The following is a 21,980-nucleotide window of genomic DNA, read 5'->3' as shown; positions in this document are numbered from 1 at the left end:
CATATTTAAGTTTGCTGGAGCAAAGGGGCCTGTTTTTACCCCTTTTTTCACCTCAGGTCAAAGAGCTAATAGAAAAAAGATTTATCAGTCTTGAGGGTCGTATATTTGAAAAATAGATTTAAATGAGTACATCTTGTACTTAGTTTCATTTTTAATGTCACATGTCAAATGATATTTTATTGCTCACTTTTGTTTTTGTTTTTTTTTTTTTTGTAGGTCCATGGTTGTCCATATTGCTGAACTTTGCCCTTTGACAGGAAATAACAATCAATGTAAGGATTAAAGAACAAGTGCAATTCATTGCTTGGTTTGGTTTCAGAGTTACATTGCAGATAACATTGTCATAATACATTGTGATCTGCTGTATAACATGATACAAGCTGGCATAATGTGCTTTAAGAACGTGATAAGGAATCATAGAATGCATTGAATTGAATGGAAAAGCTTTCCTCTTAGACTAGTTGTTACTGTAATGAGTCTTTTCTTAATGCCATAATTGTGTTAGTAACAATGAATGTCATACCAAGTCCAGGAGCAAACCAGCTTTCATAATGTAGGAAGGAACAAAAAAATGTATGAAGGAAAAAGAAATGTCTGATACACTTGTGTATTAAACTGTACCCCTAAATGTGCAGAAAAAGGCAAAATATTGCATACTGCTTGCTTCATACAGAAGCAAGATGGCAAAAATCTGGTATTCAAAATTCACTATGTATGCCCTTAGTATGTCTTTGTACTCCAACAAGATGAGCATTATATTATGATAGAATATATCAAGAGTCTACTACAGACTATACCTACTAATTCAGCAAATTGCAAATGTAAACTTATTAAATTGCCTTTAATTCCAAAGGTTCCTGGTGTGCCTGCTCTTATACCAATGGTGAAGAGCTCCATCCGCTGCTTCATTGGCAAATAGGGTACCTCTCCTCTAACCTCTCTATCTCAAGATATCTGAATGTGGAACAGTTTGATATCGTTTCCTCCTTGTTTTGTGATGACATCTATTCTTCCCAAAGATCTGATTATGCATTGTCAAGAACATAAAAGGCTCTCCTAAAATATTTTTTATGCAAGGTATTGATGCCATCCACCAAACTTTTTTGGCCTTGTTGTGAGAATAACTGGCTCTGGCAAAGTGATAATCACATGAGATTGTCTCAAGGCTTCAAATATTTATTGTGTCCCAAAGTATTCCTTCTGGATTGTCAAATGTGGAGGAATTTGAAGGAACATGGACGAATTTCCTGTGGAATCAGAAAGGTAGTGTGCACTGTGGAACTGCTTTAGTTGTCTTCTTCTGTGGGAGAACAGTATAAACACCCTGTTCAGATCCCATAAATTAATAGGAGTCCAAAACACTGCAAAATTCAGTTTCCAGGTTTTGTAATTGTGCAGAAGCCCAGGTTCTCTACTATGCAGATAGAATCAATAAACAGAAAATCGCAGAAAGAACCACTGAACATAAAAATCCAATCTCCTCTTTTCCCTGTCACCTCACTGGAGGAACTGGGACAGACTATGTCTAGTAAACCATAGTGATTATTGTGCTAGTTATGACTAGCAGCATGGGAGCAGAAATGTTTGACTTAATATGAGCTTGGGCAGGGAGGGAAATCTCTTTCTCTAAGTGTCATTTAATTATGCTCTCTCTTTTTTTTTTCAATACCTGCATCAGTGATCAAAACTTGTACTAACTGACAATGCCTTAAGTAAAAATCTGAGTTGTACTGGTTTGTCTGTGACATTGTGTTTGCAGGTATACTCTACAAATAGCTATTGCAACTGAAGGAAGATAACCTACTATGGTTTTCTAGGTGCATACTGTTACCTTCTGTTATACTTTATCTTATCCTGGACTGCAGCTGGAAATTTCCATTTACTCTTTCTAGTTCCTTCTGACAAAGTCAGATAAGTTATTTCAAATACTTTATTTAACAATGTGAAGGCTGATGTTGCTTGAAGAAAGCTAGGAGGAACTTTGTCCAGTTTAGAGCAGAATTGGTAAAGGAGTGCTGTCATGGAAAAGCCTTGATGCTGTTCTGCTAATGACACTCACATTTCATAAAGCAAATGAATTTTCTCTTTACCAGCAGGGCACTGACTGTCCATTGCTACAGCATGCCATTTTGCAAAACTGTAGGTGTAGCAATCTCCAGTGGCAGTGTGATGACGGAAAACTGGGAACCATTGCACTGTTGCCTGCCACGGGGTATATATCTGTTCTCCTTCCTGGCTCTGTAATGCTGTGGATTGATAGCACCAGTCATGCCTGCCAACGCCGGTTGAAGAACCTACATTCTCTTCCGAATGCAACTAGACAGTAGATCTGTGAGTATTCCCTAACATACTTCAGGCAAAAGTGTTAGCAAGACCTGCTATTTTAAATCCTTTAAGGCAACTTACTTATCGTGACCAAAGTGGGTCAGGGACTTCTTTTAGGCTTATATCTGGAAGTGGCAGCGTGTAGCTCTTCACAACTACACTACAGAGTCCAGACTGCTATATCTTCTGTGGCTAGACTGCATCCTGTACCTGAAGTAAACTTATTTAGAGCAACTTTTAATATTTTGATTAATTTCTAGATACATTTTCTTTCCTGCTTTTAAGTTAGTTGTGCTTCACTTAACAGCATGTTCTCTGAGTCATATTTCATTCTTCGTCTCCCTAGGCTTCTTTGGCCTCTTTGGAGATAGAAGACATGATCATATCGCTGAATCACAGGTTACTGGAGGCTGTGAGAATGTACAGAACTTATATATTCTATGCTTGCCCTGTTTGTGTGCTCTCCCCTAGGCACCTGCTAATCATCACTGTTGGGAATTGAATACTAGGCTAAAGAGATCTTTGGTTTTACCTGTTATGGCTGTTCTTATAGTTTATTTCTATATGGCTCCAGGAAGATAGCAGCTACTCTCTGACTTTGCAGCTTGTCATTCAGTAGGGAGATGCTTTTCGGTTTTCTGGCCATGTGCAGTCAAGAAGAGGGGGAAGTTGAAGAGAACTGTGAAAGTGTGAAGAAAAGTATTTGGCCTTTCCACTTACAGAGGATACATAAACATGCAAGAAAGAAAGGAAAGACAATGAAAGCAGGGAATACAAGGAAGAGGTAGGGTAGATGCTCTTCATTGATAGAGAAAGATCAAAGAAAGAAAGAATCTATTAGTAGGGTAAGGCAGGAACTGAGGAAGACACTGTATCAAAGGGAAGCAGCCAGCACTGTAGCAAGCTACAGTAAAAGCACTACAAAATGTTTACATAGGATTTTAAGAACAAATAGAGATGGTAATTCTGAAACTTATTTTTGAAACTTTTAGAATTTTAAAAATAAAAGCATTAAAGAAATGCATTTTATGAATATTGTGAGTTCTCATTTACAGGGCAGTGTTTTCAATGATGCATTAATTCACCTGTTCAAAATGCTTCAGTCATCGAATCATGGAACTTAGAATTGCAGTGTTTGTGTGTATGTATGCCTTTGTGGTTTGGGTGAAACTGGTATTTTTTCATTTGAATCAGACAAAGGTGGGGCCAGGGTGTTTTCTTTCAGGCATTTATTTACCATACCTTACAGTTTGCTTTGTTGTTCAAATGGTATGTGACTCCACCCTCACCCATTATTACCCAGCAAGGATACAAGGCAGCTTAAGAGAGTTTCTATGTTCATGCTATTGAATTCTGGCATCAAGCTGCTTTCTAAACCTTTGGGAGCAAGGCTTTGGAGGGTAAATTGTAAGCATTGTATCTTGACTGAAAAAATCTGTCTCTTTGGAAGGAAATGTGATGTTGAAAGAAAATTCTATTCTATTCCTTTTTTAATTGGAAATAAATTGTCCCTTTCATTCCATTCTGAACTGTGTTGTTGGCCTGTGTGTGTGTCCAGGATTGCATCTGCTGTATTTAAGAATGTATGGGTTTGATCTCCTGAAAGTATTTAAAATATGCTGACAGTAAGTGTAAGCACACCTTCATCTCCCCCACAGAGGAGCTACCAGAAGTGGTTGCTCATGCTGGAAGGAAATAGTGCTTTATATTAAGGGTGACACAAGTCACACCTCACATCTCCAATGCAAATGTAGAGCTCCAGGAAGCAATCTTCTTCCTTCTATCCCTGTAGTCCCTGCAGGGTGATGCAACTCTACTGTCTTTAGTGTAGTAGCTGCAGACAGAGGTAAGTTCATGAAAATTATGGTTGAAAAGGAAAATCAACCCTGTTAACTACTTCTGCATATGAAAGTGGGTCATGAGCCCATACAAATTTGTTGTGCTTGGACCTCTTATTATAGCATTTCTCGATTTCCTCAAGTCCCAAAAAGCAGGGAAGGGACAGACTGGGGTAGATGAAAATGAAGGTAAATTGTCAGTTTCCTTGGGAAAGCAGTCAGTATGTTTCCTGCTACTGAAATAGATTTCTTATGTTTTTGGAGGACAAAGTTCCATGTTTCAATGGTGGCTGCTAAAAATTAATTTATTGCAGGATTTTGCTGTGTTCCAATGTAACACACAGAGAACGTTGCCTGTCTCCTCAGTTATAAACTTTTCTATGTCTACTCAATAAAGCCTTTTTTCTGTTCTTTTTGCTAGATGTAGGTTCACTCTCAGAACAAGGATTCCTCAAAGTCAGTGTGTGTAGCACCCTAACACAGAGTACCATAACCAAAAGCAGAAGGAACAACTGCAAGGGAGAGGATTCATCAGAGGTCGGGGAGGAACGATTCTTGTAGATGACTAATGGTAAGGGATGGGCAAACCTTGTGTTATTTTGAGGTTTTGTGAACCTTGTGAACTGTACTTTTGGTTTCACAGGGTTTGTGAACTGTCCCCTCTTCTACCTTGTCCTTCTTCCTTTGGTATTTTTCAGAATGGGGGTTTTGTTGAATTTTTTTTTACTGTAAACAAGGTGTCCCTTTCTGTATGTATTGATGCTTGAAAAGACTTTCCACCTCAGCACCTTCTCAGCAAACTACTGGGTGTAGGAAGTTTCTGTCCTTATCATCTTCTTTTTCTCATTTTAATGATATTTTCCTCTCAGAACACAATATGTAAAAGGGGCATTTTGGGCCTGTATCAGTAGAAACTACAGCTTATTCTTTTTCTAGGTCTATCTAGCTCCAGTTTTAACCAGTTAAGTTTCTTTCCTTTAGTCTTCATTTAATCTGAATTACCTGATATTTTATAATTCTATAGTAGATGCTTTGAAATTATGTTTGCCTTTGTCTCTCCTCCCCTTTTTAGTCACTCAAATGATCTTTAAATCAGAATCAGAACCCTCCTGGTTTCATTATGTTCTTGCATCAAGTGAGGTCCTTCAACTCCACAAAATGTAAGGGAATTTTAGAATAGAAAACCATATTTTTCCATTATTGTCATCTGGAAGAATGAAAGTCCTCAAACTGACTCATAAAGAGATAGTTTTATAATACTACCTTCTCATTTAAATCTCTGCTATACCATGCCTGTGTGCTGCATGTTTGAAGCAGGTTGATTTATTGTGTAAACTGCTACCACTTTGCATCTGGTGAATTGTCGGAAGCAAAATTTTCTCAGATTTAACATTGGGATGGGCCTGCAAGATTACCTGAAATAGTTGGTAATTTGGAAAGTTTGTCTAATGAATAGTGGTTTGAGTATCTTTATCTTATAAATTGAATAGATTTTTTTCCCCCTATTTTTGGCATAGTATTATGGTAGATTTGGTAGGTTATTGCTGTGTTGTAAATTTTACCATTAGTGAATGCCAGTTATCTTAATGAATTCTAGCTGGCCAATCAAAGAAGAGCCAAAGCTATTTTCTGTTTGTAAAATATACTAATTGAGATCACTATACAAAGTTTAATTGTGTTGGTAAATAATGTTTCATTTCTAAACAGTTCATCTTTTAATGGAGAAAGAAGAGTGGGGAATTTAGTAATTTGCCAAAAATTAAGACATATTTTCTAATTACAGAGATTATTCATTAGCATCAATGCTTACAAAAAAATCCCTCAAGGCACAAATATATATATAATTTTTAAAAAAGGAGGTAATGCTTTATATAAAATAGAACTTAAAACAGAAATAAAAGCCAACTTTGATGAAAGCTTTGTGCATTTTAAGCTGACTCTAGGGTATACAACAAATAGATGTGGAGTGTTGGAGAACTCAGATGTTGAAGCAACGGAGAACAGTCTGAATAGTGCTGAGATATAGGAGAAGAATTGTCCAAAAGACCTTGGGGCAATTATAATGAACGAAATATGCAAACTATGCTGTGTGTGCAGCATTTGTGCACTGTTTACTACCCTGCCATAGAAGGATTTCTCTATGAAGAAAATTACTTTTGCAAGAATTACAGATTTATAATGGAAACAGGCATCTGTCACTATAACTGGAGAAAAATTGAAGGCCTTTAGTTGAATTCAATTCTTCATTCAGGAATATCCTCTTCATTTACATTACTGTACCAGAATTAATATTAGGGCCACCGACAGAGAAGTGATTTACTAAGAGTAAAAGGATAGATTGGCAGATTTATATTCACTAAGCACTTTCCCACAACAACTCTTCTGATGACAAGCCAACCTAGCAAGTTTTGGCTTGCAGTTTCGGTGGTTTGGAAACTGTTTCATTTTGAAAGTATGGGAGTTACTCAACACCAGGGGCCAAATCATGATCTGAATTGTGCTGGAGTTACACTCATGCTTCTCTGGTTGCTATTTTGGATCAACTGCTAATGTACACTGTTCTGATCGTGATCCGGTCCAGTTTCCTGTATGTTGTGGAAGGTGGTGGAAGAAAGAAAATGAGATTCACCTCATCCGTGGTAGATCTTTGAATGTGTCTGTCTTTTTTGCATTAAGTCTAGGGAAAGCCTAGGGCACATATTTTATACACCTACTGAACTGCCCTGTTAAGATGTGTATCTCTGCACTGACTGTAGGAGCAGTCTGGTTACCCAACTACCTTAGACCAACACTTCAACCTTTACACAGCTAGAATAAGGCAAAAGCAGTCCCACCCTGGCGAAATGGACTGGAAAGGGAGATTGTATATTCTTCATCAATGCTTTTGAAAGAAAATGTTCCTTTAGATTAGCAATACTTTTGTATTAGATAAGTGTTAAAAGCTTGCTAAACCTCAGAAGGCATTGTAATGTCATCTTGAAACAGGAAATTTTAAAGAGTGGGGTTTTTTTGAAAAGAAAGTGAAAGAACATGAAATCTAATGGAAGTACTGGCCTCTCATTTTTGCTGATTCTTCCCAATCAAGAGCAGAAATTGAGTTGCCTCATGGAAACTGCTGAACTACTTTTAGGGGTACCAGAAAATGAGAACTTGTTTGTATTGTTTTGGGTATTTTTTTTTTGTTGTTGTGGGTTGTTTGTTTTTGGTGGTTTTTTTTTTTCTTTTCAGATTATTGCAATGGATTGACTTTGTTTTCCTGGAAATGTGAGCTCTGGTTGAAAATATTTATATAGCATTTCTGCTTCTCTCAGTGTCTATCATAGAATGACTTCATGCTGCAGTCATTCCTTCAGCAAGGCTCAAACAAAGCCTATTGGGTAAGTGAAGAAATAAAGAGGTACTGTAAGAAAAACCCCAAGAGCATGTCAAATGTAGGCTAGCCAAAGAAGATCTAAGGGAGGCTGGAACGTTTCTTGTATCAAAGAGCTAATTACTGGTGCATGGAAAAGGGAAAAGGATGGTCATGGCCCAAGGTAAAAGTCATAAATCAATTTAGACTTTGAATCTGAAAGACGTTTTCAGAAAAGAAATGGTGCTCTGGGACAGGCTTCTGGGTGGCCAAAAAACCCCTACTGTTAAGTTGAGCTTGGTGACTTTAAGAAAAAGTTTGTATAATATTATATAACAAAAAACTGCCCTTGGTGGTCCAAATACTGTCTTTTGATAATAGATTTTGAAGGCTGTAGAACACAGAGCACTCTTGCATTCTCTGCTTCTAGTCAAAGCTATTGCTAAGTATCAATATATAGCTTAGGATATTTTCCTTTTTGTTGAAAAAACCACCTGAAAATATTGAAAAATGATCACAATCTCTTTGGAATTCTGTGAGTGAGAAAATGTTCTACAGTTTGATGGAGAAAATAAAAAAATCATATTAAAGCCTTATCTGGAGTAGGAGAATTTCTTACCTATTTTTGGCAGTTGTTCAACTGCAGAAGTAATATTTGTTACACAGATGAGTGCACATAAAACTGGAATACCCCCACTATTATACCCTCTAAGTCAGGTAATATTCCTGTTTATGTCTTGGGTTTTAAAACTGATTTTTTAACATTCAGGTTATGTCATTACTATGGCGTTGTTTTGCACAAATAGTGAATGTAGTCTAACTGGAAACTAGTCTGTAGTTTAAAACAATGACAGAATTTGGACTAGTACTAGACAGTTTAACTTCTAGCTATGCAGGAAGATTTGTGTTCATGTTCTAAAAATCACATGAGTACATGCACACACACTCTGGTATATGCTCTTAACCTATCAAAATATTATCAATTAAGATTAAGAGTCAGACTTCAATCTGCAGGTGCAAGGGCACTTTCAAACTATAGCCTGTCCTTAAATCACCCTGTTGTTAATAAGTGACTTTTTCTAAAACATACACATGCCTTCAGATAAGTCAAAATAGCGACCAGAGGTCTTGACAAAAATCCTGTATATTTGAAATATTTTGCAGGTATGTGTGTGTCTGTAGCACAGCATTGTGCATGTACTTGGAAAGAAGGCACTGCAATAGCCACACTGAAAGGGATTACTGGAGTCCTTTTGCCAGAGACTGGACTAGCAATGTCTAAGCTCACTTGACTGTGTAGCAAAGTCAGTTCAGTTTTGGTTTCTTTTCCCTGTGCTGCATGCTGTTGTAATCCATATGTGATGATTAAAGGTTAGTGAAGTGTTACTTTACTATTCCTGAGCATACTGAAGATTTCTCTTTAAATGGGATAATCATGTCTGCAGTGGTTGTTCTTCTGCTCAGAACAGTATCTCAGCTGTGCACACCTTCTTCTCCTCATGTTTGTACCTTTCTTGGATCAACCAGGTGTTGTTGAATCCTGTTGTAATGGTTTAAATTGTTTTCCCCAGATATCTATCTCACCTCTCCGCCAAAGACTGTCCTGTTCAAAAAAAATGAACAGAAAAGAGTGTTTGCCTGCTCCAAGACACCATCCCACCATTTTGGTAAAACCTATGGTTGTAGACACTTAATATAAGAAGCTTGACTTTTTTGTTTGTTTGTTTGTTTTCTGGATTTATTCAGTGACTTTTATTTATTTCTTCTTCTAAGTCTTTTCCAAAGTCAGTAATCTCCCAGAAGGTGATAGGATAGTCAGTTTAGAGAGCAATACTAAAATAATTAAAACAGGATTTAACATGATTTTTTCTGTTAAAGACCTTAATAAAAAATATTCTATGTCTACTCTTTAATTATTTTATTAGTCTTTTATCTATGTAAAATAAACACATACCAAAGAATAAGGCTTGACAGTGTATCAAGCTATATGACTGTGTTCTCCACCAGAGTTTTAATATGACTTTTGTTGTTAGAAAAATTAAGAGTATTGTTAGACAAATTTTAAAAGAGAAATGGGAAGGAGGTTTTAAAAGGCTGTATTGACAAGTCTAGCCACTTCACATTAGAGTTTTCACTACTGTATTCTGTAATCAGTCTCCAAGATTAAATATTGACTGACAGCAGAAAGAATGATCTGGAGCTCAGAATTATGAACAAGTTCAGTGAGTGATCTGGAGCTGAGAACTCTGAGCAGAATTCTGAACAAGTGAAGTAGGATTTTCTTCTTAAAGAAACTTTCTGAAGTTAAATGTTTCCCATTTTAATCAACATTTTTCTTGTAAGATGGCGGCTTAAAGAAAACAAAATCACCTCTGGAATATTCAGAGCTTGAACATTTTCTTAATTAGAGTTCTGTATTTCAGCTACAGCCCTGGAACCTTGTCAGAGTCCCTCTCTGGGATGTGCATGAAGTGCATGTGATTTACAATAATCTCTTAGCAACAATATTTCTATGAATTGATAAATAACTGCATTTTTTTTTCTGTTTAAAAATTGTGTCCATTGATAGCGCTCTGTAGGAAATGTCACAGAAAGAAGCAGAACAGTCTTGAAAAATGTAATATGGTTGCAAATGAGAGCAGATAATTTTTTCAGTCTCAGTCTAAAGAGGTGAGCTGTAATAGGTATTAAACACTTTGTGAACAGCACACATTGCAACTCTCAGTTAATATTATTGCTGTGTCAGAATAGCACATTTACAGTAGAGTCTATGGCAATATAACACAGGGTCTACCAGGTTCTGTAGTCTGTAGAGTCTACCTTGTGTACAACTCCTGTAGCTAGAACACCATTAAATAAAGTGATGAAAATAATACAGCCTCTGATCGACATCTTTGGCAGTGTCAAGAAAAGTAACTGGAACAAAAGTTGCTCTTATCTAAGTCTGAGAAGAGTTAGATTACTCCTCCTGTGGCCAATGCTAATTGCTCAACAGATTGGAAACCTCAAAAATTCTAGAAGAATGTAAGTTGAGAATGGGTGATTTCAGAGACAGCTGAGCATCAGTTACAAGCTGAGAGACCCTCTTGCCCAAATCCATCCCTGATACATAAATGTTGTCAGCAAGATGAGCTGCTTCCTCTGCCAAAGATACTGTTTGTTCATCACTGAGACCTTCTGAAAGGTGCAAACAGCAGTTTTGAACTTTTGGGAAACTCATAGCTATTATTTTAAAGTTTGGCAAATACTTGTCAAAATCATCCCAAGTCTTAATGCTGCTAAACATAGGAATTTAATGTTTTGGTTTTAACAGTGGAAAAAAGGAGGAGATTAATCCTAGGAGACTAAGGTATATAGAAAATCACACACCAAGTGACCTTAAAAATGCAGTTGTCTTGGAACCCCATGGGGCCACCTTATGGGGCTTCACTTCTAATAGCAGAATGAGTCAATACATGGTGTGAAGAAAGGGCCTTTCCAGTTTTCAGCTGTCACCTTTGCCAAATGAGACATAATTCACTCCCTAATCTGAAAGCAAGAAATAGAGACAAAAGATAAGGAGCGAGTGGATTCCTTGAGATCAACAGTTTGAATCCAATGACAGAGACTAAATAGGGAATCTGGATCTCTTGACCTCCAGACAGTTATTCTGTGCATGATGCTGCCTGGCCTCACCCTTTGTTCTGTTTGTTTTCGAACACCACTCTTTCATCCTTGCCATGTAACAGGTTGTAAGAGATACTTGCTTTTATATCACTGGGGGGGAAAACATGAAGGAGTAGTACTGAGTCAGTTGGCCTGTTTATAAAATGTCAGAGCACAACACCTGGAGAGGTAATATGCATTGCAGGTGCACTATTTAAGAAAGATTAAACAATGACCTACCAGATATTTGAGACCTCCAGGGTAATAATCTACCACTTGTGAAAATTCTTCTGCATCCTAAATCCATTTTAAATAGACAAACTATCCATGTGTCCCCAAGCTTGTTGATAGTACTCTTGGATACACTGACAATAATTGCTGAAGTCTGCTCAGAGCAGCAGCAGTATTTTATGGCTTTCGAATTGTTTCCTGAGCATGAAACATGGATTGTGGGTAGATTTTTTTGGTTTTCCCTCATTTTTCCCATTCTGTAGCAGAAATTGAGGGGTTTTCTCTTTGGATATTTATTGCTTCATATTTCAGTCAATTTGACTACCTTAGAACAATACTTTACCATACATAATCACAGGGCTGTTGGTTACCCACACAGGGATCCAGAGGCACCAGGAAGATATGGAAACTGTCATATTCAGCCTGTGATAACAATCTCAAGCCTTGTGATAACAATCTCAAGCCTTGTGATTCCCAGAGCCTGGCTTATTATCATGATGAATCTCTTGCAGTACAAACCTTTCCACTAATGGCATGCAAGCTGAGACAGTAAGACAGAATTCCTCTCAGAATTATCCAAAATCTCCAGTACAGTCTAAACAAGGTACTTTTCAATATTCAGATAACACACAGTGTGCAGAAGTGGAAAGCATGACTCATTCCACTGTTTATCCTTAGTGTGAAAGATTCATGGAATGACCACAGTATCATGGTTCTTGTGTGATGTATATACTTCCCATATGCTGTCCTGAGCTAGGTAAAAACTTGATACCTGAAATATTCTACTTGATATTGAAATCATGGTATCCTTCTATGGAAGTACTTATGGAAGTGTGAGTATCAGAGGACTGTGAAGATGCTTTACATATGATGCCATTACACTCAGGGTTTGTGGGACAAAGAAGGGCTTTTAATTTGGCTTCGTAAGGCTCAGGACATGATGGCTCTAGGAAGATGGCATATGGTTCAAAGATTATTTCCATAGCTTTTGCAAAAAACTTTATATATATCTCTGTAGGACTTCAGTCTAATTAATACTGTCTTTTTAAAATGTGTTGTTACTGAAAACTTGTAACAAATTAACTGTTAGTTTCCAAATTCCAGCTGAGCATAAGGACTTCCCTGATACTGTTAAGTTGATGGCACTTTTGCTGAATGTGGAATCCATGTTTGATTATCCTCTGCTGAGGGTGAAGAGTAACTCCATCAATAACCACGTAAGCGAAAAGAGAAACGAGTCATAATACATAAAGGCAAATAAAATTTAAAAATTGATAATTATTCTTTGTTTGTTTCTTTGTTTCTTTGTCATTCTTTCTTTCTTTCTCTCTCTCTCTCTCTTTCTCTCTTCTTTTCTTCTTTTTCTTCTGGGCAGAGTAGTATGAAAATACTACTTATATAAGGAATATAAGTGAATCAAACATGTTTTTTGCCCCAGGATTTCTTATTTGCATTAAGGTGTACTAATGCTACATAAGTTATTATTTGAGTTTCTCTATTAATATAAATCCCTAGAGATTAGAGTAAAATCTCAGACCTGTCCATTAAACAGCAGGAAACATATGGTTACAGAAATGTAGTTACATCTTCATAAGCTTATTTTTTAAACACACTGAAATTAAAATGATTCTATTGGATGTAGTCCCATTTTTTACACACGTACTTTTACCTTGCTTAAAGTACTTTTACAGTAGAATCTTTCTACTGTAATGTCCTGAATTTTGTGAACAAAGTTGACAGTCAAGAAAATTACTATATAATGACGAAGTAGCTTTTGTCCATCGTGATTTATTTCTGAAACACGGTGAAAACACCACAGATGCATATTATATTGTACAGAGAGCATACATATGCATTAAAGACACATACATTATACATTTTAGTGATGTCATTGTGAAATATGTTCTTTTTACATTCCTAATTATGGAGCAGAACAGATGGCAAAGACTTAGTTCAAAGTAATATATATCCATTAAAATAAACGATGTTGCCAACCATTCATCAGTGATAGAAGAGTTTACTACTTCCTTGGAATATAATTAGGCACTAGTCTGGGCTGCAAAAAAATGTAATTATTTCAAAGTTTATTTTCTGTAGTCATTTAAAGTCAAAATTAGTTAGAAAACTGTTTGAAAGCTTGCATTATCAGGTGCAATGCATTTAACATGGGTTTATCATTTGACAGCATGAGGCGTTTTGCAGGGAATGTAACTCTGAGCAAGGACTGTGAGTGACATTTATTTTGGCTCTGTGTGTGACTCATGTTTACACCATTGTAAGTAATTGAAAACTAAACTCTTCCTTCTAGTAACAGGTTGCAGGAAGGATGTGTACTGTGAGGAACTCTCAGAAGACTGAACAGACTAATCCCAAAGCAGTCCTGGGAAGGATCTCTGCTGTACCTTTTGGAAGGGCAGAATTTGCAGTACTGGCAGGCTAGCACATTTTGATAAGCGCTGTGGAGTGATATGTTGGGCTACAAGTCTTCCAAATCAGTTTATGTAATATTGCTGACTCTGATCAGCATTTGCCGTCCTTAGGCAAAGTACCTTGCAGCTGTGGTGTTGCTGTTTCAGAAGTAATACGTGGTTCTGGTGACATGCTGAGCAGGAATGTCACCCTCCTTCTTCCTGGAGACATAATGGAGGGTAGTAGGTGCCTCTGAAAAGTCATCCAGAAGCACTGAGAAAAGTACCAGTCACTTTAAACTAACTCCATAAGCAACTATGTTTTGGCAGTTCAGTAAAGACAGAAAAGAAATTTCATTCCTTAATTTCTTAACAATAGATGCTGCAGCAGATGTTTAAATTTAATTGGAGTGCCATACAGGTCAATGTTTTCTTAAAGTGCAGAATATCAAGGATCTCACCTGGCTCTTCTGTGGAGGCAAAAGGCTAGAGGAAGCCCCTAGCTCTGGGGCTACAGCCACACTAGTAAATGAAACAGTCTCAGGTAATTTTCCCAGGCTCTAGAACTCATATTTTCTACATCATTAAATTTCTAGTACAGTCCCCATCATGGTTTTTGGCTTGAGCTAAATAGTATTTCCCTAAGCAATTCCTGGGCACAGGACAGAAATGTTCATGGGCCAGTCAGACTGTTGGCAGCAGGCAGTTTTCATGCAGCCATCTTCTCATGGGGACTGGGAGAGCTTCTTGACCTCTTGGCCAGGATCTGCCAGCTGCTTTCAGTGCCAGAGAAAGGTTTCTCTGTATTTACTTTCCTTGTACAGACAGCTAAGTTAGATTAGTTAGCCTTAGTTAGCAAGTTGGAGATAACAATGAAAAAAAAAATTGAACCTTAGATAAATCAGAGGAGAATTTGTTGACATTTGTAATAGGCGATGATCTATGAGAACTTCTGTCAGAAGTTCCATCCAGGAGCAGCACGGCAACATACCTCATTCCACTGTCTCCAAATTCACACAATAATCAGCTTGTACATGTTCATGGTGAAACTGCCAGTGGGCCTAGTGCCTTAAGCACAGGTTGTAGTTTGCATTCAGACCCTGTATATTTGGTATAAACAGTCTTTACTTAAACACAAGTCTGAAATAATCTGTAGATGACAATTATTTTTTCCAAGCTGGCTACCCATATGCACGGCTGGAACTAATGAACAGACTTGAATGCGAGACTGTCTATGACGTGATTATAAACAAATCCTGCTGTATTTAAAACACAACCTGAGCATAAATATAATTTTCTGTACTCTGGCAATGAATTAGACACTGTACAATACTAACTCCTTGAACTTTGCATAATTATTGCTTTGTAGAATGATTGCTAGGATATTTTTTGGGTTATGGGATTCTTTTCACCCTGTGGTGATACTTACTCTTCCTTGATCATATGAGCACCTTGTCTTTGCAAAAAGATGATTGCAGGAATTACAAATCTTCTGTCTAAGTGGAACTAGCTACTGAAATGAATCTAGCTACTGCAGTGCTAGTCAATCCTCCACTGACTGTAATTGGGGAAGTTTTGCCATTAATTTCAGTACTTGAAGAATCAGACCTCAAGTAAAAAACAATAATAATATCCATAGGTTTTATTTCTCAATTTCTATTAATTGTAAACAAGAGGGGTAATAGATGGGAATAATGTCAGTGGGTTTAATGTGAGAGGTGGTCATTACTGTGACATCTCTTATTGCACAGAAGCCCATGGAATGTTCTAAAAGGGTTCCCACAACTTTTCGAGCTGATTGTTCTTAAAAAGCAAAAATAGATACAATACAACTGAAGGTGATGCAGTGCAATCTGCTGCAGTATGAAATGCTATAATACAATGCAGCACAATACAATACAAAACGTAAGTTTCTATCTGATCACCCTGCTGATATTACTGAATTGGTGGGAGTGTTTTCTGTACCATCTTGGGCTTTTCTCTTGTTTCAAATCACCTTGAGAAATGCTTAAAAAACCTAACCGAAAAGATTTTCCTAACACAGGAAATGTAATGCCACTAGGATAGCATGTCTCCCAGAACCGCATGTTAATCTTTCATGTGCAAAACTGACTTCAACAGCCCTTAGAAAACCTCTTTCTTCCCATTCTTAGTCTCTGTAGACATCTCCTAGAGAAGAGAGTCTGACTTTTCTGTAGGCTGATGATCCTTGTTCTGCAGGCATCTAATTGAGGTATATATAATTTCTTGTGTGAGACATATATAATTTTTTATCCTACCAACCAGGTTTGGAGCAGAAAAATTAATATGCCTTTCAGCAAAACTGGCTAGGTTTTGTATATTACATCTTTCTGGACAGTTTGGCATTGGGTAAGTCTTGACAGATTGGTATAGTGAAGAGCTTGTGTGGATCCAGAGCGGCAGTTGGAGGGAAAAGGGCCCATTCCCACAAAGAAATAAGCCCTATTCCCATGCAAATTGGTGTGGGAACAAAAAAAAACCCAAGGAGGTTTTAACAAGACTATTGTAATGACAGAGTCCTGCTTTGACTCCCCTTCCATTTTTGTTCAGGGAGGATGATAGAACAAAATCAAGTATGGAACATGCATTCAACGTGACATGATATATCCAGAAAGTCTCTTTACGTGGTCTAATACTTGATGTATATATATCTATGTCACATACTCCACAGCCACTGATTATGCTTCACCTCTGGAACAGTTACTGGTTTTGATTAGATGCATCTGTTTGTTTCTTCTTTTCCTTTAGTACTTTACACACTTCAGGAATGCCAAAGAACTTTGGCTATTTTGGTTACTCTTTCCTCAGAGGAGTGTGCTCACTGAAAGGCAGATTTATCATACATAAGAGCAGAAGGGTATTGGAAATGGAAAGAGGAAATTTATAGTACTGACTGCATAAGAACAATCACTGTTTTGAGCAGTACTTTGTCAGAAAACTCTTTGGAAGAAGACTTGCGGAAATGGTAGAGAAAACATTTCAAAGTGTTATTAATTTTTTCTCTGTTCTGTGTTATCTGGTGCATCTAACAAACCATTCACATGACCCCTGGCTGGTGCACATGGATTCTCAGTGGACAGCTCCCATGGAGACGGCAGATGCCACCTACCTTGCTTGCACCTTGTATGATTTGTTATGATGTTTGTCTTTGTGGTTTGGTGCCTTAATTCTTAAAAACAGAGACAGAAAACTTGTGGTTCCCAGAAATACAGTTTGTACTGAGATCTTTACCAAGCCAGACAGAATAATCAGATGAAGATGGAAGGAGAGAAATATGCAGAGAGATCATTAAATGTGCAAACAGCATCACCAAGAAATGTGCTACACAACTGAAATTAATTACAGCTTGTATTGATTTTAATGGCAGAAGAACATATTTATTAATGAACAGAAGGAGAACACTGTCCTGCAATACATTGCTCAGATCTTACTGTGAAGTGCAAGGTAAGAAAATTCTGGAGTCATTTTGGTGTTTGTTTACATTCAGACTGAGAAACTCAAACTGTGACCTGCAAGACAGAGATGTTTCACTGTGTCAGTAAAAGACCACAGTGACTTTTACTTCTAGGCTGTAAGAGAAGTGTTCAAGGTGATATCACTGCAGAGTTTTTCAACTCTGATATAATTGGTAGGTTTTTTTCAGAAAAAGAGCTCCTGTGTGACCAGAATCTTATCATAGCTACACTTGACAAGTAAGCCATGTTTCAGATGTGTCTCCTCAGAAAAAAAAGAATATTTCCTGAATGTCATATTTTTTAGCCCCCAAATCTCATCCTTGGCAGAAGTAGGATTTATACCATGATTTCCTCCATGCTCCCAAGAGAAGCTCTGCTTTTTAGACACTGAGTCAAACAAGTTCTGAGAATAAGTGATCCATCTTGCTTAATGAGCTCACATGGCTGTTTCCAATGTACCCTTATGTGGAAAGAAGGTTTGATTTCCTTGAACTGTCATAGCTGCATCTTCTTGAGCATTATATTAACTTAAAGAAGATGACAGGACACATTATGAGATTGTTTATATATTCTGACATTGACAGAGCAAATAATTAGTAAAACCATCTGAAATCTGGAACTGTACCTTTTGGAGCAAATGGGAAAGCTTCATTTCAGTTACTTGTGATGTTATAGAGTTTTGGTTTTACCAAGCAAACGTCTGTCACAAAATGGTTGGCAGGTCATCTGGTCCAAGCCCCCTGCTGAAGTAGGGTCACCTAGAGTCAGTTGCCCAGGTCTGTGTCAGACAGCTTCTGAATATCTGCAGGGATGGCGGTTCCACAATCTCTCTGGGCAACTTGTGAGTGAGTAACTGAGCAACAGTAGTGAGTAACATGTACCAAGTATTAAACTAATTACTACCTCCTTATTTATGAACAAATGAGGTCAGGAGAACATAACAGGATGCTGTCAGACAAGCCAAAGGGCCAGACATCATGCAAAAAACACTAACAAACCAAGTGGCCATGTCTCTTTTGTACATTGGTATTATTTAGATTTTTAGCCCCTGTGACACTTTGGTATTTATGACTTCTTTCTTCCTGATTTAGTGGTAGTTTACTATTGTCCACAGTTTTCTTCTCTCTGCTGCTTTCTCTCAGGCATGGATTTTGAAAGATGTCTCTTAATGTTCTGAAAGAGTCTACCTCTTCTTTGTGATTATCATTCACATACTTGGTGAGTGTAAAGGTAATTTTAGATGTGCGGTTTGCTCTGTTAAGAGAATGGAGCCATTGATTCAGTGTTTGCTACCAACTGTAAAATAAACTGGATTGCATGTTTTGTCCTCTTTGGTTTTTCAGTAAAGGATACAATTGATGTTTTGTTTAAGGTGGCATAAAACCCATATGGTTTGTCATCAATATTGATTACCAGAAACTCTTCTTACAGTTTTGGGTTTTTTAAAATTATTATATAATCAAATAGGTTCATATTGCTAAAAAGAAATGTTTTATTTTATTTGTTATAAATTTTAGTATAGTACCCAATTTTAGAAGTAGTTACATGTATATTTTCAACATTCTCTGTGATCATTTAGAGCAAATCAAACATCGCACTAATGAAATTCCTTGCATAACTGAGTTGAATCATGCAGAATGAACTATGCCATGCATTAAAAACAGAGGTATTAAAATTGTCAAAAAATTGTTATTCTAGAGATGAGAAAGCAAAGGTCTAAAAAAAAAAAAAGGCAACAACCCCTAAATCCTTTAAAATCAGAAAAGAGAATTTATATGTTTGGTATAAAAAAACCTCAAACAACAAAACAAAAAGCCGAACACTATGTTTCTCTCCTACCCTGTTTCACACATACCTACAGATGCATTTGACTACTGATTCTATTAGACTTTGTGCTGACTTGGTGTCTGCAGCAGGAATACTGGCAGGCAGCACCATATCAGCAGTCTGAAATTACTTACAGGCACCTATAAAAATTAATGGCTATTCTTAGGTGCAACTTTCTTTATTATGGGAAGACTTGTAACATGACGGGTATGTGCCCTTGTGGATAAATCTGTTACTATTTTGTAGACTTTCACTCCGTGGACTTGCACTCTAATTGAAAGGAAGATTGGAAGTAAGTTTGACAGTGCATGCTGATAAGGACACATTTGACATGAAACACCTGGTCCAACTCAGAGGACACCAATATTCAGATTAATCTGGCATGAATAGGGATCAAGCTATCTCTTAGTGTGTTAGATTATTTAGCTAAGAATCAAAAAAGCTAACAGGTTCTTAAGAGTTTCTCAATCTATTTAAAAACCACAAAAGCCACACTAAAGTGCCATGAGTAATCTTAAATATCCAATGCCTAATCCAGAGCCTACTGATTTTAAAGGAAAGATGTTTGCTGTCAGTGGGTTTGTAAACAGTTCCTTGAAATCCTTAAGACAAATCTGAGTGTTTTATTCCCTCTGCTGTATGATCAGGCCAAATTTTATATTCTTCTGTGTCTAACAATGTTACAATGTTATTAGAGAATCTGCTCATGCACGTTCCAGTGCCTAACAAAGGGGGAAAAAAGGGGCAAATTCAGTCCTGAATAGACCAAAGAGATGAGGGAAGGTGGAGATCAGAACAGCTGTGTGAAACGAAAGTTCTTGTCATATCGGATGTTGCTGTGGGGGATGATGGCCAAAGTATTTCCATGCCCCTTAGTGGATATATATTAGATGAGAATCATTGACTTTAAATATACTTCATGAGGGGGATGAAGGGTCAGGGCTCTCAGGACTAATATACTTTGGATGGACATAATTGACTGTACTTTGACTGTAACTTGGGCTCGAAGGCTAAGTTTGCACTGTGTTCAACTAGTCCCATGGGGCGAGTAGTCCCACAAGTTTCCTAAAGTGTGATATGGTCTCAAGATCCAGCTGTTCATATCAGTCTTTGTAAATCCCACATGTCTGAAAATGTGGAAGCACTTCCAGGGCAGACATTGCCCGTCTTGTCTGCACAGATTGATGGCATGGCATTGATTGGTTGGACAATACATGAAAGGGAGATGAGCAGCATATAACTGCTGGAAAGAAATTTCCCCTTTAATGTCCTGCATGCTCTAAATCTAGTCCAAAGAATATACCTGATAAAAACAGGATGGATGTGATGAAAATTATTGAGTCTAGTCTTAAACCTGCAATTAAAGCACAGAACTATACTTGGGACACCTGGCGTAGTGAGTTGAGCCTATCTCACATCCCACCATTCTTGGCTTCATTAACAGGAGAGTGAACCTATAGTAGAGTGCTGGAGATCATCAGTGCCTCGTCTCCCTCTCTTGAGGGTCTGGGTTTCTCCAACTGCACCAGTCTGCAGTCAGGGGCTTAGTTGTTCCTCATCTGACCAATACATAGATCTGAGGAGAATGTTTAGAACAGTGCTTGGGCAAATTGTGAATCATTAATCATGTTTTGAAAAATATATTATAAGGAAGGTTTGCAATAAATGACACACATTTATGAATAAATAATAAGTTTAAATATATGTGGGACATAATAAAAATAGTCCAGCAAAGGGCCATGGAGATGATTATGGTATTGGAACATCACTTCTAGGAGGAAAGGCTGGAATTGTTTACCCTGGAGAAGGCTCAAGGGAGATTCCAATGTAAAGGGTAAGGGTAAAGAAGATGGAGCCAGGCTCCTTTCAGTGGAATCTGGTGACAGAACAAGAGACAATGGGGGCAAGAGGTTCTGTCTAAACATCAGGAAATACTTTTTTTCTCTCAGAGCTGCTGAGCATTTAAACAAGCTGCCCAGAGAGGTTGTGGAGTCTCTGTCCGTGGAGAAGTTCAAAAGATGTCTAAATGTGGTTCTGGGGCAGCTCTAGGTGACACTGCTTCTGCAGGGGAGTTGGACATGACCTCCAGTGGACTCTTCCTACCTCAACCATTTTGTGGTTCCATGACTCTGAATACATGCGAGTGATTATGCTCATGCGTTGCAAATTCTCAGTGGAAACAGAGAAGTGTGAGTGCATAATCTTTTCCTACAAAGTCTTCTCCTTTAAATACAGGTGCAAAATAAAGGATAAGAAAGCATTATTTAATGATGGTACTTCCAAAATTTAAGTATTAATTTCCAGTGGAATCAGAAAGGCAGAACTAAACTCATTATAGAAGAATCAACTCAGTTACATTGTTCTCCATCTATATTCATGTCTTTGGAAGAATGTATTTTTGCTGCTGTTCACTGTTTCATTGTTTCATTTATTTCATCTCTTCCTACCTCATTTGGAAGTGTAGTAAGAATAGTGGATTACTCTGTAGAATTGATTAGTTGACAATAGGGATACGTCTTCTCTTTTATTTTCTCATGGTACATTTCTAAATTTTCACGTGCCTTGTCAGTTGTCTTTTTTTTTAATTACATTTCTCAGGAAAATGTTATACTAAAATGACTAAATTCCACAAGACAGTAAACTGAATGATTGAGCTGAATGAACAAAGCAAATTATATAGTAGGTTAATGACACTCCCAAAAACTTGGGTGAAAAGCTAAAGCAGGAATGGAATACTAATCAGAAGCTGTCTCTAACCAGCAATTACATATGCTTGTGAAAAATACTACTTTTACGTTACATTAAATCCCTTTTTTTAGTAGCAGCAGCAGCAGAAGCCATGATTTCTTAATGTTTAATTCTTATGAAGCAAGGGAAATAT

The 21,980-nt window shown here is 37.4% G+C and overlaps 1 long non-coding RNA gene across 4 annotated transcripts; it reads left to right on the top strand.

Annotated features, from left to right (window-relative positions):
- The first annotated feature begins 1,714 nt into the window (after positions 1-1,714).
- On the top strand, positions 1,715-21,708 carry LOC121659758. Of its 4 annotated transcripts, none has more exons than XR_006014441.1 (5): positions 1,715-2,331; positions 4,585-4,734; positions 7,392-7,540; positions 8,677-11,992; positions 12,493-21,708. It is a non-coding gene; the product is annotated as an uncharacterized LOC121659758 (long non-coding RNA). The 4 variants fall into 4 exon arrangements; XR_006014440.1 differs by having other exon boundaries at positions 1,729-2,004; positions 2,094-2,331; positions 8,677-21,708; XR_006014439.1 differs by having other exon boundaries at positions 1,736-2,331; positions 9,084-21,708.
- The last annotated feature ends 272 nt before the right edge of the window (positions 21,709-21,980 follow it).

This window comes from Corvus kubaryi, unplaced genomic scaffold (assembly GCF_017639235.1).
Source record: "Corvus kubaryi isolate FWS band 111438036 unplaced genomic scaffold, C.kubaryi_AGA036_p1.0 137, whole genome shotgun sequence".
NCBI classification, from domain to species: Eukaryota; Metazoa; Chordata; class Aves; order Passeriformes; family Corvidae; genus Corvus; species Corvus kubaryi.
This window is presented reverse-complemented; position numbering and strand designations above follow the sequence as displayed.